Raw genomic sequence first — 17,146 nt, 5'->3', positions numbered from 1 at the left:
CAAAATTAAATTAATATCCTGGACAATGCAGACTGAACAATGGCAGTGCAATCTTATACGCACGTACCGTCTCCCTGAACCTCTTAAAGCAGTTTCTTCTCTCCTGGGAGAGAGCGCTGGCTGTGGTTGATTGTTCCTGGAGGAAGCCACTTGGAGCCGAAAGGAAAAGGCTGGGCAACAGGTTGACACAGAAGGAAACGATGTGGCAAACGAAAGCTTTGTTTTTCCCTTTCTGTCTCTTCCATCCAAGAGCAAATAGTTCTCTCGTCCATAGCTGGGTTTGAGCCGCCGGATGCAGGTGCCACGGTCTGCCGTCGGGGAGGAGAGGAGGCAGCGGAAGGAAAGGGCTCGGTGTGGCACGCGCAGGCTCTGCTGCTGCCTGGCTGCGGGCAGCTGTGGGAGGGCTGGCAGCGGTGCTGGAGGGACCTGCCTGACCCCCGGCCCAGCTGGGGCTCCAGGCTAACGTCTGAGTGGGCAATTGCCTGCCCGTTCTCTTCTACCTGCCCTTTGGTTCCACTGGATTTTCAGGCTTGTGGCAGATGAAGAACACGTAGAAATTCTGGACAAATAGCCACTGGACATGACCCAAAAAATTCTGCTGTGCAAGGGACACAAATATCAACCTGTGCTACGCACATTGAGTGTGCACGTGTTGTGCCACACGTTCAGACTCATTCAACGCATCCCACTTCTGCTGTGCGAGTTTCACAGATGAGCAAGGGGGAGCAGTTCTTCCCTGGGAGAACAGAAATACGAACTATAACAACTTCAACACGATTCCTGAACTTCTGCATAAACACATTGACAAATTTTAGGTTCACACAGGTCATTGATCTGAAGGAAAATACCCTCCTTTACTTTCAAACGAGAGCCCTTCGGCACAGCTGTGATTAATGAATAATTGAGAAAAAAAGATTTTTATGGGGAGTTCATTAGAGGAGAGAATGTGTGTGTGTATAGAATATGACAGTTCTTATGTTAAACTGTGAGCACACAGAGAATTATTTCGTCTAATGGAATGTCAGTCCCTGAGCATCAGTGGTTGCATCCAATATGGAGTTTCTATGGAAAACACTTTGATTAGTTTAGGGGGGTGATACCCATAAAGTAAAATTTCCACTTACTAGAGTGATTGTAATTAAGCTAAAGTAGATCCTTGCTGTTTTGAGAAGACAGGAAAGCTCTAAGATAAAGAGGCTCCTAAATAACACTACTTAGACAAACTTGACTTGCTGTTTTGGGGGGGATAGGAAAGCTCGAAGATAGAGAGACTCCTAAATAATGTTACTTGGACAGCTCAGCCTTGGGAGGGCTGATGCACCAAGCTGCAGAGATAAAGAGGCACCAAGAGGGCAACAAGACCGGAGCAAACCAACCTGGAAGGACGCGGTATACATGATCTTAGAACTGAGTCTGCGCAGAAACAAAGGTCAACCAGCGGACACTGTGATGAGGAGTATAAGCCTTCATCCTGAGACCCCCAAAGTCTGTTAGCGAGGACGCTAACAGACATGCGTGACAGATATTAACATATGCTAATCTGTTCCTGGAAAAGTCATGAATAAGCATTTCTCAGAAATATAATGAATATGTATATTGTGATTGTATTTAACCTGAAATGACAGGGTGTTTGGCGTGCACGTTTGGAGGAGAGATCCCCCGTGTGCCCAGCGCCGCAATAAAGAGTACCTGCTTAATAGTCTGACGACTGTTGAGTCTTCAATTCTGGCTTTTCACGGCATCAGGGGTTTTCCCCTAAATTCTGAATGCAAGCTTCATTTTAAACTTCATCCTTTAAAAATGGCTTGCTCTATGTAGAACCTCATATTTTAAAACCTTGTGTCCTACAGACCTGCAGTACTTTCTGTTCTGCCTTTGCAGTCTGGATTGTGACACACTGGGGCAAATATTTAAAAGAACTCCACTGAGCTGCACTGGTGCATGCCCTAATCTGTCTTGTTTTCTTTATTATTTAGTAACAGTTTCTGCGCGGCCCACTGCAGACTGTGTCTTAGAAGGGAACAGAACGATTGCAGTGTTTGGGCTGTAATCATTCCGAATTAAAAGGACTCTGCGAATACAAAGAAAGATACATTTTCATTCTTCTAACATTGCTACCAGGAGTACCGGTACCTCGCTTCACTCAGAACAGCTGTGGAAGCTATTGTGTAACCCTGCAAAGCTCAGACATCACCAGGGGAGAAGGATAAGGGTCTTGCTGATTCTTTTCTAGAATGAATATCCCAGAAATGCGTTAACAAATCTGACTACTGCTAGAAGATTCCCTGCTAGCTGAACAGAATTTGGAGAATACCTTCAAAATTAGATTTTCTTTTTATTTTCAACTTATATTAAATCAGATCTGGATTGATATAGCAAGTGAATATGCTGTGATGTGACCTGGAAAAAATTAACATGAAGTTGTTTCTGTTCCTTGATTTACACAGAACTTTGAACTTTCTCTGCGTTTGGCTAATAATGAACTTTGAACCTAAAAGGTTCCAAAGATTAAAAGTATTTTCCTGCCCTTTCCTCAAAGTCAGGCATTAACAGAGGTAGAATACCATTGGCCTAGACCAGAATTTTGGCTCCTGCTTACTGCGTGCTGGAATTTCTAACCAGATCCAGCTTGAGACGCCAGCCCTAAAACCCTCCTGGTGTCCAGGTGCATCAGCAGGTAGGAAACTCAGTCTTGTCAGCGCAGGTCACCACCAGCCTGAAGCCACTAAGGGCACGCTGGAGCATCTGAGTGGCTCCCCAGCATGGGAGTAAGTACCAGAAGATGATGCGGGCACATCCTGAACGAGTGGTGGGCAGCAGCACCAGAGAAAGGGCAATGTCACAGCTTCTGGACACTGCGCATTTCCGTGTGTAAATGCACGCCGGAACAGCAGAACCCTGCAGGAGCAACTGCCGCAGTGTCTCTTTCAGGAAGGAGAATATTACGGCCTGTGTAAACCCAGAGCTTAACTATTGTTATAGTTAAAACTATTGTTCTTGAAGAAATGAGAAGTCTTTTCTGTTCCTTTTTCAGCTTGCTACATCATTTGAATCCAGAAATATGCTGATTTGTGTCATCAGCACAAATTATCACCAGTTTATCTGCATATAAAAACACTTCAGGAAAAACCTACCCAGTTTGGCTCCGAAGAGAATACCCAGTTTAACTGATAGAACATTAACTTTTCTGTTGCTATTTAGGCATGAAAATTTAACAGAAGGTAGAACACCTCTTGCTATGAAACTGATAGCAAAGTTTGGTTTTAGCAATCACGAACATGGCTTGTTCACCTCCATTTTGCAGCCACCAGAATGCAGGAACAATTTGAAACACTGAATTTCTTTTTTTTTTTTATTTTATTTTACATTTTTACAAAATTTAACTGGGCAAACTAATCCCTATACTGCTGCTAGGTATGTTTGTGAAGTTGCACTCGTGCTAGCCTAGTTATTCCAGGAGAAGTTTTTGGAGTTACATCTATATTGATGACTTCTGTTTCCATTTTTCTGGGATAAAGAAATTTTTCTGACAAGATCAAATTATTTTTATTGTTGTATATGGAATCCTCTTTCAATTAGATAATGTATAATTTAATACACTCTCTCACTGTCTGTATCTCCCCCAAAACAATAAAGAGAAAGGATGGAAACACCAGTTCAGTTTCTCGGTGATCTACGTAAAACGCTATTTTCAACACAGCTCCAAGAACTTGGAAGACACTATTTAATAAGCAAATAAGCTGCTTCCTGCATCTCTGAGGAAGACTGAGAAGAATTACTGTCTTAGCACGGGCATAGCCAGTTAAACCGCAGACCTTTTAGGCATCCCACAAACAAGAAAGAAAACAGCAAAAAGCCCTTTAGAAATACCTGAGAAAGGAAATAGTTTTATCACAAATGTAAACCAAAAGACAACAGCCTTGATTCTTACAGATACATTGCTCAGTATCCAGTTTTCCCATACCTTTTCCACTTCAAGTATTAACCCACACTTCTGCATCTCAGTGCATTTTTTTTTCAGCCGGACTTCTTTGTTCAGCTCTTTTCATGGATCTCTCTAATCAGTCCCTCCACATGTCCACCAGGTAACATATTTTTTCAATCATCAAGGCCAATTATTTTGTTACAATTGCAACCATTTTGTTTATCTTTTGTTGATTTGATGACTGAGTATGCTACCACCTTATTCTCTGCATTTGTTGTAGGTCACATCATACATAATCTCATCCATAATTAATCTCTGACTGGTGCCAAGTGTGACCCGAACACTTTTTCATTTAAAGCAGCCAGCATCACTATAGGAGACCAGCACTGACTTTGGGGACATGTACCTCAGAAGGGTAACTATCAGAAATATAACATTGCCTATATGTTCAAGTAACAGCAGTTATGCCAAATGAAGAAGAGCGTTATGTGTTTCTGCTTCCTAACTGGCATAATAAAATGTTTCCCATTTTTTATCTTTTTTATTCCTTTTTATTTATTGTTACTTATTACCAGTCATATAAATTAGTCATGTTTATCAGGAAACTGACTACTTTGTGTCATTCTGTTTAAACTTTTTTATCAGATACCTTTAGAACTCCTTATTTTTACTCTCAAGATGAATTGGGTTACTCAGCAATAGTATTTTTATGAAGCCTATTACAATGGCAATCTTCTATGGCGACGTTTAATTCGCTTCCTAGCAATTCTGCAATAACCTTTAGATGTTAAATTAGTTCCCACATAATAGATGTCCAGAGAGGACTTTTGGAAAGCAACATGCACAGACGACTCGGGGATCGCACTCTGTGGGTATCTGGCATGTTTGCCAGTGGTGTCTGTTGTGAACAAGAATCCCAGTGACTCATGAGTTTTGAAGCTGAAGGAAATCATCATCAGCTTTGTAATGAAGGCCACACATTTTCATTATCTCTGAGAAAGATATCCTGTCTTGGTTTTAAGGCCTAAAATGATGGGAAACCCACCAGAATAATCTATTGGATTAAAGAGCCCTTCATTACCTGGCATTCTCTCTGCTCATGTCACTTGTATGAATTCAGCTAATTCCCTAAAGCAAAACATAAAGGATAAAAAAGGATATATTTCAGAAGTTTGGAGCTGCTTTCCTAATTAATGAGTTCTCAAAAGAGTCTCCATAGTCCTCTCAACACCTATCCTCAGCAGGGAAACCTCCTTTTTAGGCAGGAAGGTTTTGTGAAGTACATAAGAGAGTGGGTGGGGAATACACCAACAGAAACAATTTTGTAGTAGCAGATCACCCTTTGCTGTCTGGTGTCAGAAATAAGGAAGTCACATTTGAGCCTTTTATGATTGTTGTATTATCAGAAACAACACAGACATCTGATGTCAGTAGTGTTTTATTTTAAAAGGCCACTGGGTATGCCTCTTTTTGAGTCCTGACAGTTTAAGCCTTGGGCTATTTTGTAAAACTGGCCTTCAGGAAAATTATTTGCAATTCCTTAGCTGTGGTACCAAAGCCATGAAGATGAGCTGGGGTAGAAAGTTCCTACAATCCCCTAACTACTTTTAAAAGTAAAATGGATTTTCAGAGTAAAGTATTTAGGAAGGTGAAGTCCTACTGATTATTTCTGTAGATTCCTGAATGACCAAGTTAATTTTTAAAATGGAACGAAAATTCTTAAGACAATTATATGGCTTTGATGTCCTCTTCAATAAAATGCCATATAAAAGTTTCATGACTCAGAATTCTAAGGGCAAAAGGAAATCTTCACCATGTTCTTGTGAGCCTCCTGAATGAAATGTTGCAACGCCATGACCACATGTACACCCACGCGTTGCCTTTGAGGTCTAATAACAGCGGAAAAGATCTTTGCAAACAACTAAGTAGTATGCTCTGACCTTTCTCTCACTGTTCAAAACGAAGTATTGGTGATGCTCAGGACAAATGAAGCAAGAAGGACAACACTGGAGAAAAGTCCAACAGCAGCGGAGGAAAGGAGAGTAGGACAGAGCACAGGAGAAAAGTCCATTGACAGCAGACAAGAAGAAATCTTCCCCAAAGCCACACACAAATTGTGGAGACTTACTCTGTTAGAGATGTTCCTACTACTCATTCACAGTGCTAACCACACTTGTCGATTGTGAAATGGCCTTTCTCCAGGGACAAAAACATTTTATTTCTCTGAATTTTTTTGATATATTAAGGATGATAAGCATCAGGCCAAAACAATCATATGTGACTGTGTAACTACTGACGCTTTGAAGAATCTCATGGAAAACACTGCTTACTCTGTTTTTTCCCCAGTCTGTCATAGAATTCTTCTAATAGTTTTGCTAACATCTTTATCTCCAAACTAGAAATTTAATAGCTGCCACAGCCTGCTGCCAGTAACAGATTCACAGAGCACAGACAATACAATATGCTGTGATGAATGAGCTACACAAATGTTTTGCCCCTGCCAAAATCCAAAATTGCAACAAAACCTGTTCTTTTGCTCTTATAGAATCATAGAATCATAGTATCACAGAGTGCTTTGGGTTGGAAGGGACCTTTAGAGGCCATCTAGCCCAACCCCCCTGCAGTGAGCAGGGACATCTTCAACTAGACCAGCTTGCTCAGAGCCCCGTCCAACCTGGCCTTGAAGGTTTCCACGGATGGGACCTCCACTACTTCTCTGGGCAACCTGTGCCAGTGTTTCACCACCCTTATCATAAAAAATTTCTTCCTTATATCCAGTTTAAATCTACCCTTTCTTAGTTTAAAGCCATTGCCCCTTGTCCTGTCACAACACGCCTTGCTAAAAAGATTGTCCCCATCTTTCCTATAGGCCCACTTCAGCTACTAAAAGGCCACAATAAGGTCTCCCCACAGCCTTCTCTTCTCCAGGCTGAACAGCCCTAACTCTCTCAGCCTTTCCTCATAGGAGAGGTGCTCCAGCCCTCGGATCATTTTAGTGGCCTCATCTGGACCCGCTCCAACAGCTCCATGTCCTTCTTATGTTGGGGGCTCCAGAGCTGGAGGCAGGACTCCAGATGGGCTCTCACCAGAGCGGAGTAGAGGGGCAGAATCCCCTCCCTCGCCCACGTTGCTTTTAATGCAGCCCAGGATGAGGTTGGCCTTCTGGGCTGCAAGCACACATTGCTGGGTCATGCTGAGCTTCTCTCATCCACCAGCACCCCCAAGTCCTCATGAGGTTCACACAGCCCATTTCTCCAGCTTGTCCAGGTCCCTGTGGGTGGCATCCCATCCTTCTGGTGTGTCAACTGCACCACTCAGCTTGGTGTCATCTGCAAACTTGCTGAGGGTGCACTTGACCTCACTGTCTGTGTCACTGATGAAAATATTAAACAGCACTGGTCCCAGTACGGATCCCTGAGGGACACCACTCGTCACTGGGGTCCACTTGGACACTGAGCTGTTGACCAGTACCCTCTGGCTGCAACCTTCCAACCTATTCCTTAGTCACCGAACAGTCCACCCATCAAATCTATATTTCTCCAATTAGAGAGAAGGATGTTGTGAGGCACCATGTTGAAGGCTTTACAGAAGCCCAGATAGATGACATCCATAGCTCTTCACTTGTCCACTGATCTAGTCATGCCACAGAAAGCCACAAGGTTGGTCAGGCAGGACTTGTCCTTGGTGAGGCCATGCTGGCTTTCTCCAGTCACCTCCCTGTCCTCCATGTGCCTTACCATAGCTTCTAGGAGGATTTGCTCCATGATCTTCCCAGACACAGAGGTGAGGCTGACAGTTCAGAAGTTCCCAGGGTCCTCCTTTCTACCCTTTTTAAAAATGGGCACAACATTTCCCTTCTTCCCTTCTTATGCAGCACTCTTCATTCAGAAAATCAGAACTGTTTTCTACATGCAGCCAGCATCACAGCGTTAGAAAGTATAGAGGGACATGAAACAGCTTCCCTAAAGGATGCATAAAATGCAGTTTGGAAAGGGATAGAAGGTGTGCAAGACAGACTTATAAAACCAGCAACAGCACAGGCAAAGAAAATAAGTAGTAGGGGGGATTTAATCAGTGAATGCTGATTAAACAGGGAAAGTGTTACATGAACCATAACATTACACAGGACCTTGTGCAGGCCAAATATACAAAGTCTGAAAAAGGGATTAAACATAACAGTTGGGAACAGGTCCATAGAAGACTATTAAACACAATGATCTGCATGGTCCAGATCAGGAGTTCCTAACCCAGTGGCTGCCTGAATGAGAAAGGAGCTCAAAGGGTCAGTAAATATTTCCCCATTTCTTACGCTCTTGCTTTGGCCATTGTCGGAGAATTTATACTGGCCTAAAAACAACTGGTCTAAACTGGCTTGGCAATACAGGTGTCTCTCTGCTTTTAGCGAGCACAATTCAGGCAAGACAGGTTATTGCGTAGGAAGTTAGCGACAGTGAGAATGAAAGGCTAGGGCAAGGTTTAGAAGTAATCCTCAACTCGTGCACAGGCACCAAGTCAGTTTACTGCTAAGGAAGTTCAAGCTTTTCTTTCATTCAAATTTATTTTCCAGTCTAGGCCTGGCTTCTGCATGCTCAGCTTTGGCCAGTGGGTACATTATCATTCGGAGACAATATCTCATTTCCCCTTACTAGCGGCAGCTGAACGTGGATGGCGTGAATGGCTGCATTGGGACAACATGTTGGCTATGTACCGAAGGGAAAAGAATCCTCACGGCGTTGTTGAGGAGAAGGGTTTAGGCTGGATTTCCTGCTCCTTTGGGAGTAACTTCGAATGAGTCACTTCGTTCTCTGTATCCCGATGGAGATAATGACAGCTACTGTCCTTTTTAATGAACTTTGATATCCAATGATGCTATTGACATTCCCAGGTATTAACATCACCTAATTACTTAGTAGAACCTGACAAACAATGCAAATTTATTTGAGATTCTTTTTTTTTCATATCTGCAAAATATTATTATTTTCATGTAGAAGAGGATGGTCCTGATCATCTTTTGCTATTCAAAGAGGTAAAAATTCTTTTCTGAATTTACTAGTGATCGGGGAGAGGAAGAAAAAAGTGGGAAGATAAGAGTATACAGCCTGTCTTTAAGCATCTAAACGAGTGGCTATTGTATCACTTCCCTGCTGGGAGGGCCATCTCTCCGGTCACTCTGAAGGCAAGGGAGAGAGCAAGGCGTGTCCAGATCAGGAGGCTCCGTTGCTCTGAGTCGCTCCAGCTGCACCGAAGGCATTTACCCTCCTCTTCACCACGCACAGGGGGCCCAGGAAGATGGTCTCCTCACTTGGCATCCCACGACACACGGTGCTGAGTGCAGAAAGTGCGGTGTGTCGGAGGCATTCCTGTGTTAAATGCGGCAGCTGGATAGCACAGGGTCGTATACGTGCCTTTTAACTTGCCACAGGGGTTCTCACGTTCTGAAGCAGACGGATTTTAAAGCGGCATTTTGTTGCTGTAGAAGCCTCACCGTGGCAGAGCATCAGTGCTGCCGCTGAATCACAGTGCCTGTCTTTGGGAGATCTCCTCATATGCACCTCCTAGAAACATCTCCCTAATTAGAGCCGTTGCAAGAACTGGTCCTGTAGCATTTTCATTTCAATCCTATTTGAAGCGTAGGGCAGGAAATGGAGAAAAAAATCATCAATACATTAACAGTAATTATGAGGGAAAATTAAGTTATTAATATTTACAAAGCTTTGTAAGCTGGCTTATTTACCGATGCTGCTCTGGGAACCTATCTACGCAAATGTCAATTTATGAAAGCCACAATGTACATATCTGCATCTGAATTCACGCCAGTCAATGCAATTCATCTTCTCTATAGCTGAGGTTTAAAATCAGCCAGATGAATCATATTCCTAAGGTTCCTTTTTTGTTTCTGCAGAACCTAAGGGGAGCTTACAACGACTTGCTTCATTATAGAGGACTATATTTTAGCTATCAAAGCTCTGTGAGAAGAATCTCATCTTCCATAGTTCTTCGCATGACATTATATTTTTACTGTTTTGTGTCACACTGGATCTCCTGTTAGAGATGTGTATTCGTGGCAGCCTGATGGAAGTTTTTGGAAATTACTGCAAAATTTTTTGTTTTCTTGGTTAATGAAAGGAGATAAAAATGGTGGGTTTGGTGTTAATACAACCAGCTCATTTATAACTTCATTTTTCCCTTCATGTCTTAGGCACCAGTATTTCCATTAGTGGAAGCTGAGGGCCTGATACGTCCGCTGTTTTTCCTCCTGGATAGGCACTGCTCCAGAACAGTGTCCAGGAACTACCTCTACAATGTGCAGACAGCCATGGTTCCCAGCACTCTATATTATTCCTCTCACAGGTACAATTTCTTCTCTCCAGTCACATTTTTAAGTCCATACACTCAACCAGTCATCTCTGCAATTAAAGGTACTTTTTTATAGCAGGCCTTAAGAGTTCGCTTTTCTACTTAGCTCAGATTTATTAAAAATAAAATTGTGCCTTTTAACTGATCCCAATGCTCTTACTATCAGCACAGTTCTACAAAAGCAGATGTCAGAGCATATCCTGGCACTTTCACATAGATGGGTACCAACGTGCAAATAAGAAAGAAATGCCTTTCCTTTTCATGCATGCCAGCTCCACTTTCTTGCATGAGATTAAACAGGAGCAGGGTTACAGAGCTGCCAAAAGGACAGGACACGTGGAAACAATATTGTGCCAGTAACGGAAAATTTTACAGGAGCAAAGCTTTTTGTGTTAAGTCTTACAGTATGAAGAATATGGTCCACAGCACCTATGTTAGATGAGTATGAATATGTAGAGCCCTGGGGTGATAAAATGGGCTGGAAAGCAGTGAGTGGTTTCAAACTAAAGTGTCATTCACCACGCCAGTGAAGAAGCAGCAAGAGAAAACATTTTAGCAAGTTTCCAGGTGATAGTATGAAGATAGAGCTTAGCCCACAGAACTGCTGCCCCACCACTCAAAATGTAGGCAAGATCACTAACTGACAAAGCAGCACTCAAATTATTGAGCACTAATAATGATACCTATTTCCTGGCTGCCAGCTTCTGCAGACACGAAAATGAGGCGTCCTGGAGCGTGTAGGCGAGCCATGTGTTTGTATTGCTGTATAGCATTTTCCTTTTCCATTGCTGTAACCAGCATTAGTTACATAAAAGACAAAGTAACCATAAATGTGGATTTAGATGCAAACTTTCCAACAGGTAGGTCTCCAAACATCTGCTGCTTGGAACATTACTTGTCATTTAAAAATGAAAATTATAACGGGGATTGCTTGACCCTCTTTCTAAGAAACTGTCTTAATTTTTTGTGTCACCTTTTAGTTACAGGCTCAAAATTTCCCGTGTCTGGAGCCTGCCCAATCCCGCCACAGCCACAGATACAGAATTCAGTTCTCACATAGTTTGTTCCCGGCTGTGTAAGAAGAAAACTCAAGTTTTCAGAAAGCGTCTGATCTGAAGAGGTTTTGGAAAGAACAGCAGATAAGAAAAAATAACTCCATGTATTTATGCTGTCAAAGAACAATATAATTTAATTCCTCTAAATTTATTTTTATAGCTCACAAGTTATTTTTACAACTCATTTTATAGAGCAAATTATCTCAGATTAAGGTACATCTTAAGAAAACTATCGCAGTATCCTAATTCTGAAGTACTGTTGTTCTCTGGTCATGTGTTTAAGTGGTAGCACAGATCCCATTTATTCTGTATAACCTTCCCTCAGAGTGCATCTCTGGACCAGATGGACCAAGCGGGCATAATGCTGCTGAGTATGAACAGCCCTGGGTGAACAGATGCATCTGATAATGTCATTCAGGAGAAGGTGTTTATATTTTTACTGTGTTCTGAGGCCCTATTTTTCCACTCCATCTTATCTGAAAAATAAAATTTTATCTTCTCCACCAGACAGTATGAAACCAGGTCTGATTTGCTTAGGTTTGTGGTGGTAAATAAGTCAATTGCTGCAACAGCTATAACTTAAGGAAGGTGGTTTTGCACTTCTGTATTAATTGCCTTTACTATTCAGTGAAATTACGTGCTCACCTACTTGAGGGACCACATTATTCCAGGGGCTTTTCAACTGAATTTACAAGCAGGTGCTGCTTTTTTAATTCTTGTCTTTGTCTGCTTTTTGATGCCAAGCTCTGGCAAGTATCATCTGTTAATATCTAACAGCATTGGTTTTAATCAGAATGCATTTCAGGACCCAGGTTCAACATTTACAAAACAAGTGGTCCCTTAACAACATACAACACTGTTGCCAGCCCAAGAATTATGCTGCTTTGCTATCTAGTTTACACAGACAGATGAAACAGCCAAAAAAGCCAATCGAGATAAGGGTGAAGATAATCAGGGAAAGAGAAAACATAATTAAATGCTTTATGGGAAAGATTCCAAAAACACAGAGCAGAACATTAGCATCCATTGCAGTATTTCTACAGCAGAAACGGGGATGACGTTTTCCACCAACTGATTTGTGAGCAATGTATTAGATTTATTGAAAACAAAGGAATCATCATCCTATTAACATGAGAGGGGAATCATCCTATTAAGAAGAGAGGGAAAAAGAGCAGAATACTGAGAGAACAGAGCATCCAGATGACAGGGAGCTTTAGAAACCCCATCAGTGAGTCACAGCCAATGTCCTGAAGCCCGCAGCAAGGCGATGCAGGGTCGGTTTCATCAGACTGTTGAACAGGTATGCATTCCCTCGACTGTGCAACCTGGGAAGAGGATTTACTGAATTTACATTCTGGTTTTAATTCTCCAGGATATTTTCAGAAAATTTAGCAAATGCCTTTATAAATCTAAAGACTGGGCGCATAATTAAGTAATGGAACTTACTCCAGCTAGAAAGCCATACACAGGATGTCCTGAAAAATCAGCCAGATTTCTGTCCCCTGAAGGTTTTTCTTACTTTGCCCAGCAGAAATGAAAATTATCCCTTTTCAAAGTTCTTATGGGGACCTGTTGCCTTGCACTTCTTGATAAAGCAAGATGGAGAGGCCAATTCAGTACACAGCATTTTTATAATGTATAACCTAGCTTAAATTGCACCGCGTCATAGGACTAGAATTTAAAGTGTCATGAAACACCATCCATTTCCTCCTGTACAAAAAGTAGTCTAGATAAAAACCACAGCGAGGCCTCCACCTCTGAACAATGAGAGATGGTTGCTGGCGCTGCTGAATGCACAACTTTCTGCAGCAAGGTCATGGACATGCTGGAAAATTTTGCTGCTATAAATTTTATTGACGTTCAGTTTCTGATAACACTAAGTGAAAGCACACTGAACTCTGGCATCGTGCCACTAGAGACTATTTTATTCTGACAGCCAAACCCTTCAGTTTGCTGAGTCACAGAAAACTTGCAGCTATAACTCTGTGTAAATGAAAGGCACCTTTTGTCAATGACAGATTTCTAATGTAACTTTGGCCAGACTGAAGTTTCTTTTCTGTCCCTCCTAGGGGTGAATATAACCAGAATATAACTCAGAGATAAAAATCTTGGTTGTGCATGTGCAGTTGTGGGAAACCCTCCAGCCCACCCGGCCTGTAACCATTCCTCAGTTTCCCTAGTGACTGCATGGTGAGCGGAATAAAACAGCTCCGGGAGTAATAGAATTTAATTCCACTGGTTCTTATTGCACTGTCACTGATCGCACTACCTCTTCTTGTCAGTATGCTTCGCTGATATGAAGAAAATATAGACTACAGCTCCTTTTTAAATACAGTTTCCTTTTTGCTCACAAGACTGTGACTTCCTTATGACAGAGGGTGATCCATATTATATTCTTCAGCAGGAACAGGTAAATACTTGCTTATGGGTTTTAGTATTCCTGTCATGAACAATTTTTCTTTCACAAGAAGCAATGTATTTCCATCTGCCCCAGTTAAAACTTGCCAATAGTCAAACATACTGAAAGAATCCTTTGTTTTAAATATGTTTTGGCAGTTAGAGGCCACCCAAGCTGTCATTCACCAGTGGTCAAATTTGAGCCCACAAAACCACCTTATACTGTTATATATGCGAGAGTGAAGCGTATACAATTGTATATATGCAAACTCAAGAGCTGCTTAAACTCACTGGTGCTCATGTTTGGAAAGTACAACTGTTGCATGGACCTGTACAGAGAAAAGTAGGTGATCCTATCAGGCTGCCTTGCCTCGACTCACCTCGAGGGCTCCCTGCAGCCCTGGCAGTGCACTTGACAGTGGGAGGTCAGTAACTCTGTAAGGATGCTGAATGCCCTGCTCCCTTCCTCAAAGATCCCAGCAGGTGAAGTTGGCCGAGAGCTGGAGAAGGAGAATTTCCATAGACTTGTCACTGAACTTGCCTTAAAATTCAGCTTTTCTGGAGCTCTGCTCCCACAGATGTTAGCTCAGCACTGTAAGGTTCTTCTAAGCTTCACCCAGCCCGCCACAGAGATACAAAGTCAAAGAGGTTGCCTCCTTACTCTATCCCAGAAAAGCCATCCAGGCTATTTTTGTGCCATCTAGGCTAATTTTTAATTAATATTAAAAACCTAAGACACTATGTTTTCTTTCCATGAACATCGACGGTAAAGTGGTCAGGCTTCATTTTTTTCCAAAATCATGTCTGCTGGGCAAGCACAACTTCAGAATGTTTTCTCATATTACCTACTTCCAGAACATGTTCATGATTTCTGTACTATTCAAATGAACAAAGAGCCTCCAGTCTTTAACAGTCTTTGCTGAAAATTTTGTTTTGAAGCTGGAATGTCATGTGCTGTATAAAGCCAACCTCTAGTTACATAGTTGAGATCAGTGGAGGAGCAGTACTTCATCACACAGGTCTAAGAACATTTTCCTTCTCTCCCTGATGCCAGAGTCCTGAGCAGCATGCTCTCTGCAGGGCTTCAAAGTAGCATGGCTGATTTTGACAGTCCTTCTCCCTGACAAGTCCCTGAGGAATCAAGTACTGTTCTTTCTCGATTCACCTATGAGTGACCACAGTGGCCCCTTACTGATTCTATTTTAAAAAAAAGCAACTCTGTAGATTTGTGATTTCTTTGGGGCTCATCCTTGGCAAGCAGGCTTTATATTACTTAACAAAGGCAAAGTAGGCGTCACCCTCAGCCTATCAACAAAACCTTACCCTCTATGTGCATGATAACTCCTTCTATATTTAATTTTTGCTTGTAATCATTGGTGATAAAGCACATTAAGGCAGAGCTACTTCACGTAATGTGCAATGTGCATGTGACATCATAGGAGACAATAATTTAACCCACAAAGATCCACTCATCACACGTGCAATGACTCATTAGCTTCCCAAAACATGATGACATCTACCTGACAGATTGTAATGAAACAAAACCTGTCTAATATAAACTGCTGTAGATTATATGCATTTGTTTTGATGCTTTTTCTTTTTCTCTGTGACAAACATCAGAGCAAAAGTAGGAAAAAGTACCTGTTTTCAGGTAAGAAAGTGAACTATCATCTCATGCATGGGCTCACAAGCCCAGATGTAGGTATGCAACATGTTGGCAGACTGAGAAAAAGCATGTTGTTTCTAAGATGCTCTTTACAAAAAAGGGTACATATACCTCATAGTTTAAATATTTGTATTCTGTAGTTTGGAGCACTGAGACACAAAAATAATGACTTGTCCAAAGTTCCTGAGGAAGCCTGTGGTGGAGATGGAAACCTAGACCTTTTGACTTCCAATTCTCTGATTCAGGCAGAAGACCTTCCTCACCATGTAATCAGAGTGGTGCATTACAGACCAAAGCCTACCGTAACTTACACTTATAGAACACATGTAATGGACAACAGAATTTGACACTGCCCTTTGTTTTAGTTTTAGATAATGTGAGAAACAGCTACTCCCTAAGGGTTGTGCTGCTCCATTGCCAGATGCAGGCAGGCTGGACAGTTTAGCCACTGATCAGGCAATAATTATCTCAGCTGCATTTTTTTGCCTGGTTGCTTCTTCCCAAAGCCAAGCATTCAATTAACCCATCAGCTGCCATGAGTCATCCACCAACTTTGTTCTTTTTTCTAAAGATTGTATGAAAAAAAAATCAAAGGACTCGAGAAAAATATAGTCAGAAGCAGCTCCATCTAAGATAGCACTTAAAATTGATTTCCAATGAAATTATGGCTGAACGTGACAGGGAGGATAGTAAGGAATGACGTCTCTGTGACTGACTCCTCTTTGCTGGTCTTTGAAATCAAGAGCATTGATTTTTTTATACTTTTACTTGGGTTTGCTTCCAGCATCCTGGGATTCCCCAGGGCCCAGAAGGACACAATGCTTGACACACAGGCAAATTCCTGAAAGGTCAGTGTGCGTTTTGGTAGCATCTGTGCTGCTGCTATATTTGCCAAGATCCAAGCAAATTCAAAGAAGAAAATTACATTTAAAGAGTGTTTACCTGCAGTTCTAGCTCAGCCTCCTGAAAAATACCCATCATTGCTCACTTTTATTTATACATTTGTGTGGACAGTCCACACCAGTGTAAACAGGCTTCTGAGTTTTTCCACCCTTTCTTTTGCAGACTCACTCTAATTCCAAGTACAAGCCTAGCATTTCCCCTAACCTAGAGACACCGTCCAGTCCCACACATATGAACATCACAATGACACAAAGTGGCACTGACACCCAGCACAATCTGGCCACCTCTGTGTAACCAACTTGTGAGCAACACTTGCTGGCGCTATCAGAAGCCTGCCACAGCTTGTACCCCAGCCCTAATACTAACCTTTTCGCCAACCTTGCATTTAAGCCCCAGAGCAAAAGGTGGCTCAGAAACCGAATGTGGCATCATTTCTTAAGTCAGTCTGAAACAAGTCATCATCTTAGCCCTTTGGTTTACCTGGACCTTGACTCAACATATATCCCAATCTCACCTCCATCCTTTTGCAGTGGAATTTCCTAGCCTGCCTCTGACCCGCCAGCCGAAACACAGGACAGCAGCTCTGTTTGCCCTTGCACTCTCCTCTACCCTGGAGCTCCATGAACTCAAGCCCTAACTCTGGCTCCAGCCTTTGCACCCCACTTCTTTTCCCCAGATGTGGTTTTGACCCATACCTCTTCTAGGCCAGCTAGAAACTACAACTAGGATTACGGTGGAGTTTAGGAATACTTTCCAGTTTTGCATAAATCATGGTTTTACTCTGAATCCTCACCCTCATCCCAGCCTAAGCTAATCATAGCCTAAAAACTGCTTCAAGATCCC

Source organism: Opisthocomus hoazin, chromosome 5, assembly GCF_030867145.1.
Source record: "Opisthocomus hoazin isolate bOpiHoa1 chromosome 5, bOpiHoa1.hap1, whole genome shotgun sequence".
In the NCBI taxonomy this organism is placed as follows: Eukaryota; Metazoa; Chordata; class Aves; order Opisthocomiformes; family Opisthocomidae; genus Opisthocomus; species Opisthocomus hoazin.
Note: the sequence above shows the minus strand (reverse complement) of the source record.